Genomic DNA, 19,915 nt, shown 5'->3' with positions numbered 1-19,915 from the left:
CGTATTGTTCAAGAGGGGATGGATAGTATTGATAGACAGGACATGGACAAAGATAAGGTGGCTCTTCTTAAAGATTATGAGGATATTTTTCAAGTGCCAAAGAGTGTGCCACCCAAGAGGGATATTGACTATGCTATTGTTCTTGAACCAAATGTAAATGTTGTGAACAAGCCTCATTACCATTTTTCCAAGGTGGAAAGAGAGGAAGTGGCAAATCAAGTACGAGAATTGCTTACCCTCACAATCTCCATTTTCATCACCCATTCTATTGGTGAAGAAGAAGGATGGGTCCTTTCGTATGTGCATTGATTACCATGATGTGAATAAAGTCATCAAGAATAGGTACCCAATTCCTCGCATTGACGATCTTCTTGATGAGCTCAAGGGTGCAAAGTTCTTTACCAAGATTGATTTAAGATCGGTTTACATCAAATAAGAATGAAGGAGGGGGATGAGGAGAAGACAACATTTAGGACTGAAAGGGGATTGTTCCACTTTATGGTTATTCCCTTTGGCCTTACAAATTCCCCCCACTTCCCAAGCTTTGATGAATATGATATTGGCTCCCTTCCTATTCAAGTTTTTGTTGGCGTTCTTTGATGACATCTTGATTTATATCAATAGCACTTATCTCATGTGAAACAAGTGTTTGAGGAGATGAGGAAGCACAAGCTTTATGCAAAGGAGAGTAAATGTGCATTTATGGTTAATGAAGTGGAATATCTTGGACACTTGGTGTGAAAGAAAGGCATTAGGGCTGATCCAAAGAAATTAGCATGCATTAGGGCTGATCCAAAGAAAGTAGCATGCATCAAAGAATGGCCAACCCCTAGCAATACAACGCAATTGAGAGGATTTTTGGGATTGTATTCTTTCTATAGAAGATTCATGGAGCATTATGCAGCTATAGCAGCACCTCTAATTGATTTACTAAAGAAGGAAGATTTCTTTTGGGATGCTATTTAATAAGAGCTTTAATGAGCTCAAAACCTTGCTCACATTAGCTCCTATTCTTGTTTGTCCCGATTTCTCATCAAAAACATTATATGTAAGAGTGGATGCAAGTGGAAGAGGGGTTGGGGAAATTTTATATCAAGAGCATGGTGCCATTGCATTTGAGAGTAGAAGGAGATAGGGTTGCATGTTTATGAGCAAGAAAAATTGGCCATACTTCATGCAATCAAGAAATGACATCACTATCTTTATGGTGCACATTTCAAGGTGCGAAGTGATCATAGGGTGTTGAAATTTTTCCTTTCCCAACCAAATCTTTCTCCCCAAACAAAAGAGATGTTTGTCTACTCTTCAAGGATATGATTTTGAGATATCCTACACCCGCGCGGGAAGAACAATATGGTTGCAGATGCATTGTCAAGAATGTGGGCTTGCACTATGACTTCAATTATGGAAGCATATAGTGAATGGATCAAAGGGATTCAAGAGGAATAGCTTATAAATGAAGGTGCTGCCCATATTTATAGGAAATTACAGTAAGGAGATGATGGAGAATTCCCTCATTATAAGCTTCATAATGGTCTCTTATGGTACAAGGATAAGGTGTACTTGGTTCCTACTGCATCTTACATTCCCAAGGTGATATATGAGATGCATTCTTCACCACTTTTGGGCCACATGGTGTGCTTAAAACTTTTGACAAAGTGAGCAAGAGCTTCTATTGGAAAGTCATGTGGAGACATATCAATAAGTTTACATTCGAATGTGTATCTTGCCAAAAGAATAAGGATAGCCATTAACTTCCAAGTGGATAGCTTCATCCTTTGCCAATTCTGGATGGGAAATGGATTCACATTTCTATGGACTTCATTATGGTTCTACCAAAGACAAAGCATAGATGGGATCAAATATTTGTGGTGGTGGATAGACTCACAAAATCATCCCATTTCATTGCTTCAAAGATTACTTATGGGGATTCTCACATTGCTAAGAAATTCATGGAACATGTATTCAAGATACATGGCTTGCCACTTAACATAGTTTGTGATAGGGATACTAAGTTCATGGGTACTTTTTGGAGGACAACTTGGGAACCTAGATCACTCCATCTACATCCTATCACCCTCAAATGGATGGACAAACAGAGTGCACAAACAAATGTCTTAAAGTGTATTTGAGACATTATTTTCATGATATGAAAATATCTTGGGATGAGTGGCTTTATCTTGTTGAATTTTGTCACAATTCAAGAAAACACTTGAATATAGGCATGTCACCTTTTGAGGCTCTCTATGGGTATCAAGTACATGTGCTATCTATTACCTTTCGTGAGGAAAAAATGGTTAATCCTTTGGCCATGGAAGAGACAACTTCTTTAACTTTGCAAGGACAATATGAAGAAGGCTCAAGATGTCATGAAGGCAAGTGTGGATAAGCATAGACAAAAGATGGAGTTTGAAGAAGGTGACCATGTACTATTGAAGCTTCCTAAGAGCTGTCATAACATCCTCAAGGGATATTCCAATCCAAAATTGGCTCATAGATATTATGGCCCATACATGGTAGTCAAGAAGCTGGGTGACTTGGCTTACAAGCTTGATTTTCCTTCTGTTATAAGAATTCACGATGTGTTTCATGTGTCCAATCTTAGGAGATTTGTGGGAACTCTTCCACAAGAAATTGAAGAGATACCTCCCATGGATAAAGAAGGGGAGATTATATATGAGCCGGATAGGATTGTGGACAAGAGGATAAGGGAGTTTAGGAATAGGAACATTGAATAATTCCTTGTCAATTGCCCATGGATGAGGCTACTTGGCAATATTGGGAGTATGTGCAACAACATGGACTCCTTGATGAAGATGTTTTGTAACCAAGCGACATAATTTGCATATGGAGAAAATGGGCAATACTTTGGACAGCATGCATGCTGTAATTTCTGGATAGTTCTGGTTAAGTCCATTGTTAGGGTTGATTCTCTACACCCTAATAAGCTTCATTAACTATCACAATGGAAGGATATGATTAGCTAAGTGTATGCATCATTTGCAGCCTATCCACGGAGTTTTCATGAAGAATCTTTCAAGGGATTTCATCTACATTTTAATCCCATTTTGGATTAGCCAAATATACTCCTCCATTTTAGGACATTAATACGTGTCATGAAAAGGCACTATAAAAGGTGTACATTATGAGATATTGGCAACCCAAGGCTTAGTTAAGTAAGCTTTGGGTGCCCAAGTGTGAATAAGGGCCAATTATATATAAGGCATTTTCTCATAATGAATGGACACAATCCCCCTTTGTGCTATGAGAGTTCTTGCTTTTTTCTTGTTGAGAGAGAGCATTCACTGCACTTGTTCCTTCTCTATACTTGTATGTTGTATGCTTGTATTGAGGAGTGAGAGAGACTGATTGGACTGTGTGGTGGTGTGAGAGACTCTACGGTGATAGCGTGGAGGTTGAACTTCTCAAGTGAGCTTAGAGACCTCAAGGTACACAAGTTCGAAGCATTGGTAAGTGCCCTACACGACAGTTGTGTTCTATTGCTCTTTCCAAAGGTGAATGTATTGAGTTCCCTCTTGAAGTTGTGATATCCCATAACATTTTTAGCGCCACTATGTTGGGGAAACACCTTTGTTTCTTCCATCCTCTTTGAGTTTCAGCTCCCACTACATAAGATTCATCATTGCCTTTGCATTCTGGTAGTACATTGTGTATGGAATGAATGGATAAGATTTGAGTGGAAGTAAAAAATTATGAGAAATTGGTTGTTTTTGTTGTGTAGTGTGGTGGAGTGGTCTTGGAAAAAGGCTCCACTATTTTTTCTAGTCAATTTTGATGTTTGTATCACTAGAATCGTTAACATGAACGAGCAGGGTGATATTCTATTTTTCTTTCCTTGTAAAAATTTATAAAAATAAGGAGCCATTGATTGTGTATTGAACTCGTATTACATTCTTTATGCATGGCACAATCATTTTGGAATCATCTGGATAGGTATTTTGCACCCAAACTCATCTAAGCCGACGAGGGAATTTTCCATGTAAAACTAAAGAAGACCATTTCACGACGTGAAACATTTTTTGCAACTTCATGGTGTGAAACGCTCCTGACATCATCGCCGCAATTAGCGCTGCAATTCATGGGATTACCTTACTAAAAATAGGTAGCCTTATCCTGACACACACCTCTCACAACATGGGTCTGACAAAATTAAGAACCGTGAATTAGCAGAAAACATTCACGACATGAGCTGATTCAGAGCCTTTCACGGTATGAACCATTTGCATTTCACAGCATGAAACATTTACATTTCATGACGTGAATCATTTTTCCTTCACGGCGTGAACTATTTCTGCAGTTTCATGCCTTTACCAAATCTAACTCACAAATCTGGTATTGTTAGATTAAGGTAAAGGAAGTTCTTGAGACCAATAAAAATTATAACAAGGTAATGTGGGTTTCCGAAGAAAAATTTTTGAACACGTGAAAGTGCAGAAAATTGTTCACGACGTGAACAGTTTTTTGACATTTCAAGCCGTGAACTATTCTCTGCAATCTCACGGCCTCAGAAAACAAGTCGACAGTATCTTACCAAAATTTTATTGGGGTAGCAAAATGGCTTATCAATTCATATTCATATGCACTTGAGGTTTGGAAAGCTCATCGAAGATGACCTCACTCCTGTGATGGTAGAGCATCAAATCATCCAGGATCTTCCTATCAAAAGAGTGTCGGTTCAAGCCACTTAGTAAGCACTCAATTGAGTGTCTTAAGGAATCTAACCACCATCGAGACTAGTAGTGAAGAATCCATGGAAGAAGGGTTGCGATACTCTAGGTTTGGGGAAGAGGAGAAACCGCCCTCCCCCCTACCAGATGCAGTGGTATCATTGATATAGCTCAGGGATTTTTTGGTCTCCAAAGCTAGCAACAATGAAGAGGTGCAATCTATGGGCATGAGTCCATCAACCAGCACTGGACTTGGTCCAAGGCAAGAATTGCCTATCCAACCTTCAAATTTGAGGCTATCTAACACTAGCACCCCCCGAATGAGAAGAGACATGGAAAGCACAGCAAGGACAGGTCAAGTATTCTTCCCAACCTCAGAGGAAGTAGAATTAGATCTAAAAAGGATTGAAGTATAATGGAAGCTCTACGAGAATTGAGCTTAAGGAAACAAGAGCTTGATACTCGAAGGGCTAGAGCTAAACAAAAGGAGATGGGAAGTGTGAGCTTACTTCAATCACGTGGCAAAGAGCCAAAAATAGTCATGGACAGGAGTGAGGGAGAAATTCCAAACTTAGAACCCATTAATGAAGAGCCAAGAGTGGAGGAAGGGTTTGCAACCCTAGGTGAAGGGGATAATCTACTAAGAGAAGCGGGTGAAGTGGAAGACCGCCTATACACCAAGAAGGAAATCGTGCAGATGATCAATCATCCCACGTTCTTACAAGACATGGAGCTCTTAATTCTACAAAGGTGTATGGAGGTGACTAATGATAAGACATTCTAGAATGAAGTGGTCGGCCCATCCTATAGACCAAAAATGCCTAGAAGAGCCAACGTAGGAAGAGGATAAGTGCTAGGTAGGGGGGAGTAGCTCCTCAAAGACCAAGGGCAGATCCAACCATAGATCTTCATGCGGCCACAAGGACGGATTTGTTGAATATGGCTGCGGAAATGGGCCGAGGAACGGTCAAGGAACTAGGCATTGCTCTAGAATCCCGACCCTCCCAAATGAAGCCACACATCATTTCAAAGCTCATTCAAAAATTCTCTGGGGATGGGGATCCGATTCAGCATGTAGAGATCTTTGAGTCCACATACGAAACCTACACGCCAGTAAGTGATGTAACCATGATTCATGCTTTCTCAGTGACCCTAGAAGGAAAAGCACATCAATGGTTCCGAACCCTCAAACCCAAAGATAAGGTTAATTTCACTCGCCCTCAAGAATGTGTTTGTGCTAATCTTTGCCCAGAAGTGGCGATAGATGGAGTCCTATGGCATAGCTACACAACATCAAACAAAAAGAAATGGAGTCGATGCAAGACTATGTGTCTCGGCTAAAACACTTGAATTCAAGGTGCAAAATACGGGAGAGGCTAACTGATGGATCAGTTATTACAAGATGCATGATTTTCTAGTATTAGCCCGACCAGCTACTCTGGATGCATGTTGTAAGCTGGCAATTGAATATGAAGACAATATGCTGGAATTGCCATAGCCAGAAGATGTGAAAATGTCTTCGGCAACAATGACTTTGCAAGCTTTGAGTCACCATAAGATTGGAACTTAGTCAAGAACATGACTGTGGATGAAATTACTAATGCAGTATTGGAAAAATTGAAGGTAAGGATGGAAGAGAAGCATCTAGGCATGGGCATACCCATCTTTGCCCTCGTAGGGAATTGGTGTGGTGCTCTATGTGCAGATTGAATCACGCCACCACCGAATTCCCACAGTTAAGAGCAAAGCCAATACTTTATTGTGCACACTATGTAAAATTAGGAAATCATGACGCCTCCATGTGTAGATATCTAAGCTTCCAAACAGCACAATTGCTGACACCTAGTGCTCCATTGCCTTACCAGCACCACCTATGCAAATCACTGTAGCTGCAGGACAGCCAAACCCTTCCTATTTACCTAGGGGGATGTTTCGGGTACATGCCACTTCACCTCTTCCGCCACCTATTTTACCACCACAACCACCACCTCAGGCTAAAATCAACCAAGTATTTATTGAAGAGCCATTAGAAGATATGGATATGGTGCGTGAAGTAGAAACGAGTGGTGAGTACTATGAGAAAGTTATCAGAGATTGCACCATAATTTTATGTCATAACAAAATAACACGCCAATACCTGTGTTCCAAACGACGGTACAGTGGAAGCATAAGGACATAAACTCAAATATGAGGAGAGGACCGCTACAATGTTTTGGTTTGCAGTGGACCGCATCAAATTGCTGAATGCCCAAACAAGAATTTGGTTCATACGTACCAACCTCAACAATTGACTGCACCCCCCACCAATGGTATGTCAGTACAAAGATTGTCCATACCACGTGCAAGTGGTTTGACTTCCACTCCTAACTAGGCTATCATCCGGACCATAAGTGTGCAACCTGGAAACATCATGCCACTCAATGTCCTGACACAAGCCCAAGCCCAATTGGGGGAGAAGGGGAAGAACCCAGCAGATGCAACCACTTCCAAAACTGGCAAGAGAAGGAGGGTGAAAAAAGTGGGTAAGGGTGACACCAAGGTCACAATTTGAGATGGATTTGAAGAAGATACAACCAACTCCAGATCCACTCAATCAAGAGAAGAGAGGGATCAAGCGGTCAAACCAAATGAGCCTGACCAAGAGATGCAAGGGGAAAGACCATCAACTCCTAAAGGAGTCGGTGAATACCCAAATGCTGAAGAGGAGATAAGAAAGCTTGAAGAAGCTAGGGCCCTAGTAGAAGAGTGTCAATGACTTCACAAAGCCAAGTTACGGGCTAACCACGTCAGGGATGCAATGTATACAAGAAATGAACCAATAAGGGAGAGGGAATTGGATGTACCTACTCCAATTCTAGAAGAGATGGAATAGGGATCTCAAGGAAGCATGATGTCAAGAATGTTTGAGGAAGATGCGTAGGATGAGTCCATCCATTCATTCCCTAGGGATGGATACGAGATGCACACATGGAAGGAACTCTCAATTGCCAGAGAACCCAGATACATAGACAACCTCGCGTGGTTGTACTGTCCACTTCTGTGTAAATGACATTGGGACAACTTCTATGTAGTTCACCAACATTATAGGCAGACATAAAGGAATGGGTAGAGGGCAGACTAAGGCCATCTAACACTATAGAGGATGTTCTATAACCTCTGGCAAACACAACCTTAAAACACACAAGGGAAGGAACAACCAAAGTCATCAGATATCGGTTAATCAATTGGGACGTTATTACGAAAGCGACGACACTAATGCTACGATCCCAATTCATCATAAACGGATACCAAGAATTGGCTATCCGAGATGGTGGGGCGGGGGTTAGCATCATCACAAAATGATGTTGGGAAAATTGGGAAAAACCTAATCTAAAAAGAGAAGATCTTATCTTTAAAATGGCAGACGAAACATCTTCAAGGCCCATTGGGCTTTTAGAGAATGTGAGACTCAAACTCTTTACGTTTTGCTACCATCATACATTTGTAGTAATGGAATTTCTATGCCAACCAGACTCATATGACATAATATTGGAGAGACCCTTCATGAGGGAATCCAAATCGGTGCACGATTGATCATAATTCCATGTGTATGTTTGCAGGGATTTGCAAATTCTAAAGATAGATCTGAGAACATGGAGAGCACACCCCATGGAAGGGCAACTACTCTGTGAGGTCCCCATCCCCACCGCATAACGAATTCAGGGGTTCTAGCAGCGGAAGTAGAACTTCTTGCGTAGGGCAAGGTCTCACACTTGGGGCCTCGCCCACGGATATCCGAACAAGAGACTAATCCATCGGTTCTTCCAAAACCGATCCCGAAAAAACTTCCCTTGCCCGGAAAGCACAGGCGATTCCTCGAGGATAACTTTTCTCTAACGTAATCAAAAGCCTTAACTAACTGAACTGATCTGACCGAACTCATAAGTCCCAAATCAGATCAGGGAAAAGATTGCACTTGGATCATAGAGGCCAACGTTTTTTTCCTCATTGAGAGGCACAGCCATAGAATAATTTTTGTCCGGGATTTACTTCATCTATCGTACCATAACAGAATTGAGTCTCAATTTAAGGATCCATCAGTCCAGCCTAGCCCCATCTAGTCCTGTGGGTTAGCCAACCACTGTAGTGATGGGATCCAATTAAGAATTTGGTTAGGTTTTGTCCCGGGTACCATGGAAAAGAGTTCCCAGGCCCCCTAGCTGGATATTCATGCAAACTTAAAACTAGTCACACCACTTACACATCCTTTCACATTTGGTCATCACTCCACATCCTTTCACATTAGTCCCCATCTTTTCTCATCTCCCACAATTTTTTTCTTCTTCATCGATCCCTATCACATCACATCATTCCCACATCAAATCACATCCAATCACATCATCCACACATCAATCCACATCATCCATACATCCATCCACACCAATCCACATCATCCATACATCCATCCACATCACTTCTATTCTCATCACATCCATCCATCCATTCATTCCCATCTATCTGATTCGCATCCCATCTCATCACATCTATTTACCTCTCGTTCTCATCACTTCTATTCTCATCACATCCATCCTCTTTTCATTCTCATCTATCTGATTCATATCACATCTATTTATAGAATGTAAGAGAATTCTTATTTTTGATATAAAGATTCTTTACGCATCTATTTATGCATAAGAACTTCAATGGGAAATAACACTTTTATAAAAATCCGTTTATGCATAAATTCAATTTTAAGGAGAATAACACTTTCGAAATAAAAATAAATCTTTTATGCATCTTTTTATGCATAAATTCAATTTTAAGGAGAATAACACTTTCAAAATAAAAATGAATCTTTTATGCATCTTTCTATGCATAAATTCAATTTTAATGAGAATAACTCTTTTGAAATAAAAATAAATTTCTTTATGCATATTTCTATGCATAAAATCAAAATTGATGAGAATAACTCTTTTGAAATAAAAATAAATTTCTTTATGCATCTTTCTATGCATAAAATCAAAATTGATGAGAATAAATAAAATAAAAATTTGATGAAAGTAACGCCTTTATAAAAAAAATCTTTTATGCATCTATTTATGCATAAATTCAATTTTGATGAAAGTAACACTTTTATAATAAAAAAATTCTTTTATGTATCTATTTATGCATAAATTCAATTTTGGTGAAAGTAACACTTTTATAATAAAAAAATTCTTTTATGCATCTATTTATGCATAAAAACTAATTTTGATGAAAGTAACACTTTTATAATAAAAAAAATTTTTATACATGTATTTATGCATAAAAATCAATTTTGATGAAAGTAACACTTTTATAATAAAAAAATTATTTCATGCATCTATTTATGCATAAAAATAAATTTTGATGAAAGTAACACTTTTATAATTAAAAAAAACTTTTATGCATAAAAGTCAATTTTGATGCAAGTAATACTTTTATAATAAAAAATTCTTTTATGCATCTATTTATGCATAAAAATCAATTTTGATGAAAGTAACACTTTTATAATCAAAATATTCCCAATATGCATCTTTCTATGCATAGAAATTAATTCTAATGAAAATAACACTTTTATTATAAAAATATTTCTAATATGCATTTTTCTATGCATAGAATAACAATAACACTTTGGGGATCTCTTTTTGAATAATAAAAGATAAAACTTATTTCACAAAATTTAAGAAATTTTTTCCATAACCTCCTTTGTATGGCTGACCATTTTTTAATTTTTTTCATTCTCAAGTTACTTAGAAATTATCCCAAATGGTTTAAAGCATTCTAAACTAATCAAATTCCACTTTTTAAAGAGAAACAATATGAAAAGTTTAACTCTAGCAATTTGATTACATATCTAGGATAAAGAAAGACTGAATTCAAGAATGAAGAGAGGGGGAAAGCCTTTCCAATAAGGCATAGCATCATTTTTTATTTTAAAGAAAATAAAATTTTGAAAACCATTAAATGGAATAAAGAAAAAGTAGGATTTCTAGCTTACATGAATTTTTGTGAGCTTTCCTTTGGCTTGATGGTTTGAGGGATCTACTCTTGTTTGCAACAAGAGTGGCCACCAATTGTTTTGAAGATGAAATGGTCAAAAACTAATACATTATCAATAAATTCACTGTTTTTGGCTATGGGGAGGAGTAGAGTAACAGTGCATAAAACACTATTAACCATTTACAAAGGGGGAGGCTTCATTTATAGGAAAAAGTAAGCCTCTAACCAAGTAAATTGATTTTAGAATTTTCCAGATCAGTTTGGTCAATTTTTGACCATTTTTAGGTTAGTTTAGCTTACTTTTTGGATCTAGTTGAAGCAGGAGAGGTCTCACACTCGAGGCCTCGCCCATGGATGTCCGGACAAGAGACTAATCCATCGGTTCTTCCAAAATCGATCCCAAAGAAACTTCCCTTCCCTGGAAAGCACGGGCGATTCCTCCCCAGGATAACTTTTCTCTAACGTAGTCAAAAGCCTTAATTAACTGAAATGAACTGACCAAACCCGTAAGTCCCAAATCAAATCAGGGAAAATATTGCACTTGCATCATAGAGACCAAGGCTTTTTTCCTCATTGAGAGGCACAGCCGTTGATTCTTTTCCAAAGAACAATTTTTGTCCAGGATTTACTTCATCTATCGTACCATAACAGAATTGAGTCTCAATTTAAGGATCCATCAGTCCAGTCTAACCCCATCCAGTCCCGTGGGTTAGCCAACCGCCCAACCTGTAGTGATGGGATCCAATTAAGAATTTGGTTAGGTTTTGTCCTGGGTACCATGGAAAAGAGTTCCCAGGTCCCCTAGCCGGATATTCATGCAAACTTAAAACTAGTCACACCACTTACACACCCAATATGAAATTGCCTTTTTCTCAGCATCAGCTATCTCTAAAACAATCATTTAATGAAACCATTGTGTCACTGATCACAATCCTCAAAATCTTCGGTTGAATCCTTATTTCCAATCATTCCTTCATCGGGTTACCTATGGCATCATTGGCAACCAAAATGCTCAACCACCTGTTCACTCAGGGGCCTTTTCGATAGTTCCTAGCTCATAGTAATCGGCAATATATTCACATATCAAAATGGAATCTCCGTTGAAGATCAGCAAGATCAACCAACGGATCCATATAAAGAGCCATGGACTCATCCGTTTGAGGACTAGCAAGGTCAACCAACTAGATCCATGCCCCAATTTAGAAAACAACTCTTACTCCTTATTCCAATATCTTCCCCGATGTACGTGTGGGTATCTTCGGCGACCCAGAGCCCGAGCACCGTATGGTTAGCACCCTCTAGGATCCTTCGCAGGTCACCTAGCACTTCACTCATAGGCCGCTTCCTTGGTCCCTCATCCACTGTACCGGCGGAAGCTCACCATTTAAATCAAACCGAGGCTGGTCAAGACCTCGGTCGACTTTGCTATATGCGAGACATCCTCTGTTGACTCTCCGTTAGCAGTTGCAACTTTAATAGATAGGTCTCCATGACCTCATTCACAGGACGGTCAAAATGCTTCCCTATTATTCTTGACATAAAACAGTCATTTAAAAATAGATTTCACATACAAATACAGTTCCAACAATATTTCCATTTTTTCTCATCACTCCACATCCTTTCACATTAGTCCCCATCTTTTCTCATCTTCCCACAATTTCTTTTTTCTTCATTGATCCCTATCACATCACATCATTCCCACATCAAATCACATCCAATTGCATCATCCACACATCAATCCACATCATCCATACATCCATCCACATCATCCACACCAATCCACATCATCCATACATCCATCCACATCCATCCATATCAATCCACATTTTTCACACATCCATCCACATCTTCCATACATCCATCCATGTCAATCCACACGTCAATCCACATCATCCATACATCCATCCACATCAATCCACATTATCCACACATCAATCCACATCATCCATACATCCATTCACATCAATCCACATTACTCACACACATCCATATCAATCCACATTCACTTCATAAGTATTCCCATTCTCATCTAATCACATCTTTTTCTATCTCATCACTTATTTCCTCATTTATCCTCATCAGATCACATCTACTTGCATATACCCATACATCTCATCACTTCACATACATTAACATCTATCCAGTTTACATCGCATCTTATCACATCACATCTCATTCATTCACATCCCGATTCACATGCTAACACATTCATTCACATCCCTTATCGTTCATTCATCTCGATTCACATGTTATCACATTCATTCACATTCTATATCATTCATTTATATCCTGATTCACATGACATCACATCTCATCTATTTATTCACATTTATCTGATTTGCATCACATATCATCACATCTATTTACCTCTCATTCTCATCACTTCTATTATCATCACATCCATCCATCCATTCTTTCCCCTATTTGATTCGCATCCCATCTCATCACATCTATTTACCTCTCATTCTCATCACATCCATCCATCCATTCATTCCCATCTATCTGATTTGAATCCCATCTCATCACATCTATTTACCTCTCATTCTCATCACTTCTATTCTCATCACATCCATCCTCTATTCATTCTCATCTATCTGATTCATATCACATCTTATCACATCTATTTATAGAATGTAAGAGTTCTTATTTTTTATATAAAGATTCTTTACGCATCTATTTATGCATAAGAACAACTTCAGTGGGAAATAACACTTTTATAAAAATCTGTTTATGCATCTATTTATGCATAAATTCAATTTTAAGGAGAATAACACTTTTGAAATAAAAATAAATCTTTTATGCATCTTTCTATGCATAAATTCAATTTTAAGGAGAATAACACTTTCGAAATAAAAATAAATCTTTTATGCAACTTTCTATGTATAAATTCAATTTTAATGAGAATAACTCTTTTGAAATAAAAATAAATTTCTTTATGCATCTTTCTATGCATAAAATCAAAATTGATGAGAATGACTCTTTTGAAATAAAAATAAATTTCTTTATACATCTTTCTATGCATAAAATCAAAATTGATGAGAATAACTCTTTTGAAATAAAAATAAATTTCTTTATGCATCTTTCTATGCATAAAATCAAAATTTGATGAAAGTAACACTTTTATAATCCCAATATGCATCTTTCTATGCATAGAAATTAATTCTAATGAAAATAACACTTTTATTATAAAAATATTTCTAATATACATTTTTCTATGCATAGAATAAAAATAACACTTTTAGAATACACAAGCGATGGGGATTACTCTTTTTGAATAATAAAAGATAAAACTTATTTCACAAAATTTAAGAAAATTTTGCCATAACCTCCTTTGTATGGCTGACCATTTTTCAAATTTTTTCATTCTCAAGTTACTTAGAAATTATCCCAAATGGTTTAAAGCATTCTAAACTAATCAAATTCTACTTTTTAAAGAGAAATAATATGAAAAGTTTAATTCTAACAATTTGATTACACATCTAGGATAAAGAAAGGATGAATTCAAGAATGAAGAGAGGGGGAAAGCCTTTCCAACAAGGCATAGCATCATTTTTTATTTTAAAGAAAATAAAAATTAGAAAACCATTAAATGGAATAAAGAAAAAGTAGGATTTCTAGCTTACATGAATTTTTGTGAGCTTTCCTTTGGGCTTCATGGTTTGAGGGATCTACTCTTGTTTGCAACAAGAGTGGCCACCAATTCTTTTGAAGAGGAAATGGTCAAAAGCTAAGGAATTATCAATAAATTCACTGTTTTTGGCTCTGGGGAGGAGTAGAGTAACAGTGCATAAAACACTATTAACCATTTAGAAAGGGGGAGGCTTCATTTATAGGAAAAAGTGAGCCTCTAACCAAGCAAACTGATTCTAGAATTTTTCAGATTAGTTTGGCCAATTTTTGACCATTTTTAGGTCAGTTTAGCTTACTTTTTGGATCTAGTTGAAGTAGGAGAGATGAAAATATCTCATTATTTGTGAGTTTAAAACTCAACCACACATGTGAAATAGGCGCCTCCTTCATGAGGGAAATTCCCCCACACTGAGGTGTCAAAATGCATCATTTCTTCTAAATATCTCTTCTTTTTTAACTAATAACCTTGTCCTTTGTCAACTCTTCATCTTATGTGAGTGTTTACTCATTTTTGGGGGGATTTTCTTTTATTCTTCAATTTATCTCCTCCCGACATTTGGATTAATATAATTGGTCCATAGGAACCTTAATTTAAAAATTTCAGAAAATCTGGACCCTTAGGCTAAGGTCCTTTTTACCTGATTTCAATTTATTCCAATTGCACATTGGAAATTTCTTTTGAATATCTGTTTCAGGGGAAACCATTTTAGACTACGAGGATTTTTATATCCAAAAATATCTCAATTTTGAATTACCTCCCTCTAGACATTTTCTCTCCTCTAGGCCAAAACAGGGTAAAACATGATCTTTCTTTTATTTCAGAGAGGGGAATAATTATAAGATCAGAAGGGGAGGTTTTTACACCTGTGCACCTCAAAAGCCGGAGGGAGGAATCTTACATACTCGGTAATGATTCAGTCCCATCCAAGTGAACCGCATCCATACAAATATGCTAGCCCACAGTGGAAATTTCCAAAGAGGAAGAGGAAACGAAAATGTATGCATCACTTTCTCCTCCGGATTTCAATGAAAGCTGGATACATGTGCTAGCTACCATAGATGTGATGCAACCCCGAGGAACCCAATATGTGGAATCTGGAACAATTCCCACTACCTCTGTCTATATGGTCCATTGGCAAACCATTGATGAGGAATCAAAAGAGGAGGTCTCTAGCATAGAAGGGACTCGATCATAAGGCCGTACCAGCGCCCAATGCCTGAGAAGATGGCGAAAGCAGAAATGATATATCGCTCGACGAAATGCCCTACTATGAAGAAAACCCACGGATGCTCAGTGGAGATACCTCGAAGCTACTAAGGTACACGACTAGTTTTCTGGGGTGAGGAATTGAGTAAGATATCCCTTGAAGGGAAACATAGGGAGGAAGTCATCCTTTGAGAACCAGAAACGCCTAAGCTTATGAAAGCTGGGTGTCGAAAACGAAACAAAGCTTTGAAAAAAGTTGAGCGAGAGGCTAGGAAAGTTATGGCTAAAACAAAAAGTGAGAATGACGATAAACCAGACCTACGTTCAGTACCAGACCATTTCAAAACCTACACAATTGATGAACAAAAGGTGATCCGACGACTGACAGCAAAAAGAGTTAAGGAAGATGGGTTGTCCACATCATATAATGGCCTAGCTGAAGTCAAGGAAGTTCATATTGCAGAACCAGGGGAGGAAACTAAACCTGTTTATATCGCCAAGGACTTGACTCTATCGGTGGAAGAAAATGAGCTTGTCGCGCTCCTTAAAGAGTTTAAGGATTGTTTCACCTGAAACTACAAAGATATGAAGGGTGTACCACCTAAGGTTATGCAACATACGATCCCAATCATGGATGGATCAAAACCAACCAAGCAAAAACCATACTAGATGAATCCTAAATATGCGACAATTTTAGAACATTATATCCATAGATGATAGCAAGGTCGGGTTGATCTTGGAACTCCCACTAATTTACAAAGGTGTGCAAAGATTTCTAGGCCATGTTGGGTATTACCACCGCTTCATTTAATATTCTATGCTGAAATTGCTAGGCCATTATATAAGCTACTCATTGTCTTTGAATGGATTGAAGAATGCCAGAAAGCATATGATAGATTGAAGCAAGCGCTATCTAGCACGCCAATTCTAAGACCACCTAATTGGGACCTTATATTTCATGTGTGTATTGATGCATTGAACTTTGCTATTGGATGCGTATTGGCACAACGTGGTGAGTTCAAATTGGACTATCCAGTCTGCTTCGCTAGTCTGAATGATGCAGAGGTGAATTATACTCCCACATAAGCAACAAGGGTTGGCCATGGTTTATGCAGTCAAGAAGTATCGACATTACCTATTGCCCAAAAAATTTGTGTTCACCATCAGGCCTTATTATACTTGGTGAACAAGACTTGCACCACAGGGAAGAATCACACGCTAGTTGTTATTACTATTGGAATTTGACTTCATGGTTATGGTGAGAAAGGGAACACAACATGTGTTGGCCGATCATATGTCAAGAATTCCAAATGGGGAACCGGCACTGGTGCTGATGATGACCTCCCTAATGCTTGTTTGTTTAAACTGGACATGGTGCCCGAATGGAGCAAGGAAATATCCGATTATCTAGCTTATGGTTTTTTGCAAGAATGACCCTTGAACACATATAAAATGCAGCGGCTTGTTAAGCTTGCTGCACCTTTGTGGAGAACTATACAATCTAGGTAAGGACAATGTCCTAATAAGGAGATGCATGAGGGAAGATGAGTTTGTTATTTACAATATTGGATGAAGCACATTTAGGGATAGCCAAAGGACATTTTTCTGGAGAGATTACGGCTTGCAAGGTTCTTCAAGCAGGACTATGGTGACTAATGTTATTCAGGGATGCCATAGAGTTTATCAAAAGGTGCAAAGAATGTCAGCAATTTGCTATCCCACAACAAAGGGACAGGATGCCACTTACCCATGTTATTGTAAGACAACCTTTTGAGAAATGGAAAATTGATTTTGTTGGACCTATTAGTCTAGATGTACATCCATCACAAGCTCGATATATAATCGTTGGCCACCACAGATTATTTCACAAAATGGGCAGAAGCCAGAGCCTCTAAGCGAGCTGACAATAGCTAAGTTCTTATATGAGAAAATCGTTTCAAGATTCGTCTGCCCATTAGAGTTAGTCAGTGATCGTGGTTCACATTTCATTAATGAGGTGATTGATAACTTACTTGTTGGATTCCTCGTAGTCCACCGGACATCATCACCTTAGTATCCATAGGCTAATGGTCAACCGGAGAGTACAAACAAGATTTTGTGTACTATATATTGACAAAGACATTGGAAGCAAGTCGAATGGATTGGGAACATAAGCTAATAGCAGCCTTATGGGCATATCGAACATTGTATAAGGTAGAAACTGGATATACTCCCTTCCATCTAGCTTATGGTGTTGAAGCAGTAATGCCTATGGAGTACCTAGTTCCAAGCTTGAGAATTGCAGTGCAAGAACCTTTGATGGAGAATGCATTAGCCTGAAAGGCTAATAGATTTAGAGAAGCTTGATGAAACCAGCCTCTAATTGCTTCACATGGACTTATGGTCGAAAAACTATGAAGAAAAAAAAACCAACAAGCTCAAGAAGAGGCTAAGGCAAGGGAGGCAAAAGTCAAATAGATACTCCAAAAGTGAATGTTGCATGTGAGCATGGCTTCATTAACTCTCCTTGACAAACAAGAATGAACTAAACATTGAGCCAACATAGCTCAGGGTGGGAGTCTCTGGCAACGAGCATTGCATTGATAGATACGAGATCAAGTCATAACCTGATCTCATATGAGACATGGGTAGATTTAGATAAACCACACCTTGAGACCACCAATGCACAAGTACGAAGTGTGCACTTGACAAATACGAAAGCTGAGGGACTTCTAAGTGTTAATGTTTCCATCAAAAATAATTCCTTGGTTGGAAAGGTGTTTGTAAAAGCATCTCACGACCTAACAAATGCTACCATTCATTCCTTTGCAAGAGTAGTTTGGAGATGCTGAGGCCTGGGCAGCCCAGCCTGCATCCACTCCATTGGCTCCTTCCTCTAGCACACTCAACCACAAGGTAGACCACTCATGGAGACTGCTACTGAGCTCCCAATTTTGGCATTCCCCCAGCAAACCCCTTACCAACTACTTGATCTCTAATTTCGCGCCATCCGCCTTAACCTTCTGCAACATGATATTTATGTCGAAGAGCCACTCTCCCGCTAGCACTGTGCATATTCTCTAACTAAGCTCCCTCTAGATAGCCTCAACCTCCTTCCCCATTTTTTCTTCCCGGAGTTTCTCTCCTTCCAACACCCCCATGATTTTTTTTTTGAGCTCCCCATTCACCCTCTTCAAGGCACCCTCATAGCCAAGAGCCTCCTCCTCCGCTACTACGACTTCCCTTCTGACCCCGCCCACCCCGTCGATATGCTTGACCTCTCTTTACTAGATGGCATATGCCCCTACCCATACCTCCCCCTCATCTCTAGCTAGGTGCTGAAGTACCTCCGCATAGCAGGCTGGCACGTCTCGTCTCCATGATGCTTACCTCTCCATCCTACATGATCCTCTACCAGCCTAGCCTGGCTAACTTATCCTCTACCACCACTGCTTTCTTTAGATCAAAGTCATGGAGGCCACTAGCATAAGCTAGTTCAAAGATACACACATTGCCTTTCCATGTGAGTACAGTGAAGCTAAGGATGTTTTTGCTATCGACTTTTTCTATGCACACCATCCTCAGGCTGCCCACTGAAGCTGGCCCTGCCCCCAGATGGCAACGATGATGGCAATGATGGGCAAGGCAGCTTGCCTCCTCCACCCCCATGATCTTCTTTACCACTACCCCCTCCTCCCCCATCAGGCTCATTGTCTGCAGCTCCCCACGCAGAAACCCCACCATGACCCCCTTTAAGCACCTCTACTCTTCCTCATTTTGGTGCACCACCTTCTTCTCCCACTCCACCCCCGTCACCCACACCCCCCTCGCCACACCTTCACTATCCCTCAACTTAGGCATGCACACAGCATTCTGAGATATTCTCTCCTTATCTACCAAGCCTCCACCTTTTCTCAATGCTGGCCTCGCCACACGCCCTTCATCATCGTCGACACTCCCTCCACCCCCTGTTCGCCAGCTCCGCAACCCACCAACCCACCGCTCGAAGAAGGAGAGATCCCACCACCACCACCATTTGAGCGTGAGGAATTCAACCCTCTGCTTAACCCTCTGAATTGGCATGATCCTCTAGACTGCATAGAGTTCGAGTAGGCCATCGCCATCCTCCTCGATCGACAATTGGCATGATCCTCTAGACTGCATAGAGTTCGAGTAGGCCATCGCCATCCTCCTCGGTCGACAATTCCAAAATCACCCAATCACCCATGTTACCGACCGCTTCAACATCCATTCCCTTAGCCCGTACCTCAACGCTAAGCACAAAACCTAGTGGCGTGACCATCCACCCCGAACCCACAACATAGATACGACCGATTGCCTGTCACTACTCATCCCATAATGTTCGATCTCACGGGTGAGCAGCCGGCCTAGCGACGGCGGCCCTTCCTCA

Source organism: Cibotium barometz, chromosome 52 (genome assembly GCF_041138505.1).
Source record: "Cibotium barometz isolate CiBa-2024 chromosome 52, ASM4113850v1, whole genome shotgun sequence".
In the NCBI taxonomy this organism is placed as follows: domain Eukaryota; kingdom Viridiplantae; phylum Streptophyta; class Polypodiopsida; order Cyatheales; family Cibotiaceae; genus Cibotium; species Cibotium barometz.
This window is presented reverse-complemented; position numbering follows the sequence as displayed.